The sequence below is a fragment of the Bufo gargarizans genome, chromosome 5 (genome assembly GCF_014858855.1).
Source record: "Bufo gargarizans isolate SCDJY-AF-19 chromosome 5, ASM1485885v1, whole genome shotgun sequence".
In the NCBI taxonomy this organism is placed as follows: domain Eukaryota; kingdom Metazoa; phylum Chordata; class Amphibia; order Anura; family Bufonidae; genus Bufo; species Bufo gargarizans.
Genome location: NC_058084.1, coordinates 94,068,151 through 94,074,150, shown reverse-complemented (window position 1 = coordinate 94,074,150; position 6,000 = coordinate 94,068,151). Strand labels below are relative to the sequence as shown.

General features: G+C 43.6%; 1 protein-coding gene across 1 annotated transcript in view; it reads left to right on the top strand.

Moving 5' to 3' along the window:
- The first annotated feature begins 3,207 nt into the window (after positions 1 to 3,207).
- The window catches only part of RP1 (RP1 axonemal microtubule associated), a 659,535-nt gene continuing 656,742 nt past the window's right edge, over positions 3,208 to 6,000 (top strand). The window contains exon 1 of the mRNA XM_044295389.1: positions 3,208 to 3,303. The gene's annotated coding sequence lies outside the window, so the exon portion shown is untranslated. The remainder of the gene's footprint in view (positions 3,304 to 6,000) is intronic.

Sequence of the window (6,000 nt, the reverse complement as noted above, 5' to 3'; positions counted from 1 at the left end):
AACCCTTGCTTTTTTACTGGAAAAAATTGATTAAAATGGACAATTTTCTCAAAAATTGAAATTCTCAAATTTCATCCCCATTTGCCAATAACTCTTGTGCAACACCTAAAAGGTTAACAAAGTTTGTAAAGTCAGTTTTGAATACCTTGAGGGGTGTAGTTTCTTAGATGGAGTCACTTTTATAGGGTTTCTACTCTAGGAGTACATCAGAGGGGCTTCAAATGGGACATGGTGTAAATAAATCAGTCCAGCAAAATCTGCCTTCCAAAAACCATACAGTGCACCTTTCCCTCTACGCCCTACTGTGTGCCCGTACAGTAGTTTACTGACACATATGGGGTGTTTCTGCAAACGACACAATCGGGGCATTAAATATAGCATTTTGTTTGGCTGTTAACCCTTGCTTTGTTACTGGAAAAAATGGATTGAAATGGAAAATTTGCCCAAAAATTTAAATTCTCAAATTTTATCTCCATTTGCCATTAAATTTTGTGGAACACCTAAAGGGTTAACGACGTTTGTAAAATCAGTTTTGAATACCTTGAGGGGTGTAGTTTCTAGAATGGGGTCCTTTTCGTGTGGTTTCTATTATGTAAGCCTCACAAAGTGACTTCAGACCTGAACTGGTCCCTAAAAAATGGGTTTTTGAAAATTTCAGAAAAATTTCAAGAATTGCTTCTAAACATCTAACCCTTGTAACGTCCCCAAAAACTAAAATGTCATTCCCAAAATGATCCAAACATGAAGTAGACATATGGTGAATGTAAAGTAATAACTATTTTTGGAGGTATTACTATGTATTATAGAAGTAGAGAAATTGAAACTTGGAAATTTGCAATTTTTTTAAATTTTTTTGGTAAATTTGGTATTTTTTTTATAAATAAAAAAGATTTTTTTTTAACTTCATTTTACCAGTGTCATGAAGTACAATATGTGACGAAAAAACAATCTCAGAATGGCCTGGATATAAGTAAAAGCGTTTTAAAGTTATCACCACTTAAAGTGACACTGGTCGGATTAGCAAAAAATGGCCTGGTCCTTAAGGTGAAATAAGGCTGTGTCCATAAGGAGTTAAGTAACTAATTACATTTATTTTGTGGCATACATTTTTTTACAATTACTAAAAAAATATAAAATTATACTTCTGCTGTATATGAATACGTAATGCATGACAATGACAAACAGTAGTACAACATTCAGCTCTATAGCTCAGTGGTTATGGTTCTTTCCTTTAATGCAGATGGCTATGAGTTTGAATCCTCGCAGAAGCATTTCAGAAATAGAGGCTAAATAAGACTTAAATACACAGGGTGTCTCCAAGCACACTGACAATGCTTGGGGAGAACCCCTTCATGTTTATAGCACTGATTCCATATAGGGACGCAGCCATATATGGAGTCAGAGCAGGGACTCCTACGCCAGGAACCTCTTTTCTGGGACTAAAGCAGAGGGCCTCTTAGACTCAGGTACCTGGGTAATTGCTCAGTTTGCCCCATATTGGCGATCTCCTAGTTTACACCCTTTTGGGATTTTTGTTTCAGTTCCGGCGGATCCGTGTTGCCGCTAGTGCACACGTCCCCCCAGACTACCGCTCCGGCCACATTCACTATAATAGGGGCGGGCCGGAGTTCCAGCAGCAGCACGGCAAACTACGACATTAAAGTCAATGGGGCCGGAGCGGTGGTCCGGGGGAGCGCGTGCACTAGCGGCAGCACGGATCCGACTATTCACCCGCCGGAACAGCTTGCCGGAGTTCCTTGCCGCTAGTGTGAAACTAGCCTAAAGTGAGACTTTTAAACATTTACCTCTGGCCTGATTTTTCAAACCACCTTCCTACTGCACTGATCCCCAGAGAGCAACGGCCTGAGGGAGTACACCGTGACACAACCTCTCATCAGGGCCACTACCACTCTAATCCTCTGCAGCGCTGCACCGGCCAAAAAACATGATCATTCAATGAACAAGTGTTTCCTTGTTTATCACATTTCTGTAAAATGACCTTAAAGGGGTATTCTGGTTGGTACAAGTTATACCCTATAAGTTCATGGAGGTCCCAGCGGTAGGGGATAACGTTTAACAACCGGAATTCCACCTTAATAAAGGTAATGAGGGGAAAAAAAACATTAAAAGAAGCATACTTCTGCACAATTTGGCTTGGGGTTACTTTTTGAGCAAGATCCATTCACTTTCATATGTGATCTGTCTGCTGCAGCAAAATACTGCACAAAAATACCCGAGTTTTACAGAGTGAACTCAATCTTACAACGGTCCTCGTCAAATCTTCACATCATCGACCTCCCCCCTAAAACCCTGCAGTGAGCATAAACTTATGGGACAATGGATCCAATTACCATGGAAGGCTATGCCACGGACTAAGCGCAGAAACTTTATAGACCTATAAACTACAACTCCCAGCATGCACACTTGCTCAGCTGTTCTTGTAACTCCCTTAGAAGTGAAAGGAGGATTCTGGGAGTTGTAGTTTCAGAACAGCTGGACTGCCGGAGGTTGCTGATCCCTGACTTAGATGCTTTAAGTTGTGTTAAACTCATATTGATAATAATACACTCATTAATGCACTTATATTATTTATTACCTGTCACCTCTCCTAACTGTTTTAGTAACAGGGGCATCTGTCTGTAGTAGTTGTAGCAGTTGTTCCCAGTTGGGGGCGTGCCCCTGCACAGTCTGACACTGGCTACCCTGACTGTGCAGGGACGCCCCCTCCAAGCTGTAAGAACCAGATGGACATTTACTGCAGACTGCTGGCCACTCATTTATAAACTTCTAGCAGTAATAATAGAGGAATGGCACAACATAGAGCCATAAGTATAGATGCTCCAGAACTGTTACTACATGGGAAATGCAAGTGGTTACTAACACAGACAAAGCACTGCTTGTGCAGTCATGTCAGCAGTAAGAAGACAGTGCACCCTACATACTGTAAGTCGTTAATAATCACCTCGTTCTGTCCACTATAAATATTGATAAGAGCTTATTCTGGACCTGAAGGTGGACAGTGATTGAATAGCTGCAGTGTCAGTATGTGAGTAACCAGTACACACAGCGTCCCTGCAGTAATCCATGGCTTAAGTGCGGCGGATAGCCTGGGTGCGGCCGGCCTTTATTTACTGTTGCTACAGTACAGTTCAATGGAGAACAAACAGACAGTTCTTTAATCAGATACGTTTTTCTGTATCAGCCGAGTGACGGGCGACACAGCAGCTACTGGCTTCTTGCTGCTAGCACATCTTTCCTTCTCTTGGGTGAATGAAGCCTGTGGATCCGTCTCAGTGAACGCAGGTAATCCTCATCATTGTCCCTGTCACTGATTATATTACCTGCCATTTCTGCTGCTCCCGTCTGTGGATCAGAAGCATCACCCCGGAAGATTAGTAAAGTTGCATGTAAGTGTAGTATGAGAGGGAGTCCATATCTGATGAGAGTCATATCGTCATTCAGTGAAGATGATGACTACGCACCTGTCAGCTTCTAGTTATGGACCAATTGTGGAGGGCTAGGATTTGGAGACTTGTATATTGGTTTCCCTCAGGAGTTGTACGGTTATTTACTGGATTCGCGCTTTGGATGAAAACTAACTTTTTTTATTTAGTGTCTGCTATAGAATTTCTGTTTACGGGGGTGTAGATGGTGTCTCCTTCAATACAGCAGCCGAGCAACAAATCTGCACCGGGGCTTGGTGTGACTGCTACATCTGTACACCCTATAGTTACGCTCCTAAAATTTTTATTTCATTAGATAGGTCATCAGTGTCTGATCGGTGGGGGTCTGAGACTCAGGACTCCTGCCGATCAGCTGATTGAGAAGGCATCGGTGCCCCTGTAAGAGATGCAACCTTCTCTCAGGTCACCGAGCACAACACCGTACGTTGTATAGCGGCTGCGCTTGGTATCGCAGCTCAGCCCGATGCACCGGGATGGGGCTGAGCTGCGCCTAGACCACGTGACTGATGAGCGTGATGTCATTGGCCTTGGGAAAGCTGGCCCACTCAAACAGCTGATCGGTGAGAGTCCCAGGATCAGATACTGATGACCTATCCAGAAAATAGGTAATCAATTAAAAAGTCTCGGAAAAACCCTTTAAGCCATGTTCATAGAAGAATGAATTAAACCTATGATTGTGAAACTCATTTAAAGAGCATTTGTCAGCATGATCAACCCTATTAAAACAGATATCTCCTTTAAAACAGACATGGCAGGGTCGATCATGCTGAATAAAGTGATTCCTGCCTTTTGTCTCTAAAGTAAACTACTGCTGAGATATATTGCTTTTTAAATGTATGCAAATTACCTATTTCGAGCACAAAGGGGCTGGCCTCAGCACTTGGAGCACCGCTAACGCTACAGCCCTGCGCTCTGTGAACTCCTCCCTCCACTCTGATTGACGGGGCATGACATCTCATCTAGCCCTCGCAGAGCCGAGTTGGCTTAGTGACTCGGTGCTTGCTCATTAGATCCACAAGCTCCGAGTCACTGAGCCGGCTCTGCACTGGCATGAGAACACTAAGGACTGATCCGCAAAACATGGATACAGGCCACGTGCGTTCGGCATTTTGTGAAAAGCACAGGGCCAGCGCTATATAGAAACGCTTATTCTTAACCAGGATTGCGGACAAGAATAAGACACACTCTATATTATTTGCGGGGCCGCGGAACGGAACTACGGATGCGGACACCAGACGGTGTGCTGTGCGCATATTTTGTGGCCTGATTGAAATGAATGGGTCTGCACCTATTCCGCAAAATTGTGGAACGGATGCAAACCCATACATACGGCCATTTGAATGGACACTAAATGAGAGCTCTGGCCCTATGACTCAAAGTGGAGTAAACCGAGCACAGGGTCATTGCGTTAGCTACGGCCAGCCCCTTGGTAAGCAATATATCTCAGCAGCAGTTCACTGTAGACACAAAAGGCAGGTATCACTTTACTCAGCATTATCGACCCTACCGCTCATTATGCCTGGTTTAATAGGGATGATCATGCTGAAAGATGCTCTTAAATTATGAGGTAAGGTGTGCTAACAAACTTGGATCAGATCAGATAAAAGGAAATCTCAGTTTTGTATGAATACGGCCGGGTTCACATCATCGTTTAGGGTGGGCTCACATCTGCGTTTTGGATTCCGTTATGGCTTATAACGGAAAGTAACAGAATCCATAAGACGGAAGGACGGATCCGTTCTTCTGCCCATAGACTTGTATTATGACAGAATGCAAAACGGAAGTCTTTAAAAGGCATTCCGTTTGCTTTCCGTCCTAATAGAAGTCTATGGGAATCAAAACGGATCCGTCTGGGTCCCGTTATTCAAGACGGAAAACAAAGTCCTGTCGATGGAATGCCTTTTAAAGGCTTCCGTTTTGCATTCTTTCTGGGCATTCTGATATTTTCCGTTATAGCCATGTTATAATGGAAAGCCATAACGGAATCCCTAACGCTAGTGTGAACCCACCCTTAGTTTATCGTTCTTCTGATCCGTCAGATGAACAGATAAAAACAGATCCCATGGCAGTGATCTAGTCATCTAATTTTAACCTCTTCCTCCCCTGCATTAAAATACTGCCACAAACAGCCTCAGTGAACCCAGTAATAGTGCCATATGTCCTCGTCTTAATTTCCCTTTCCACTGTCTACAGGGAGATATACAAGGGCGTAGCTAAAGGCTCATGGGCCCTGATGCAAGAGTTCAGCTTGGACCCCCCACCTTCCCTCATTGCTTTATGGCAACCTAGCCTTTCTGCTGTCTGAGGCAAAAATTAAAATGTTTCCCCCATGCCAAATTCTCAACCTAACCCATTCCCTCCAGTCCTACTGTTAAAGGGGTCATCCTCTTTTTACCACTGATGACCTAGCCTCAAGATAGTCCAAAGAAAGAAGATGGAGGCAGCATGACCGGTAAAACATCCCTTTATTAGGGGAACCGCCAAGTGAACAGCGTGCAGGGGTTGTGACGTTTCGGCTGCTTCACAGCCTTTATCA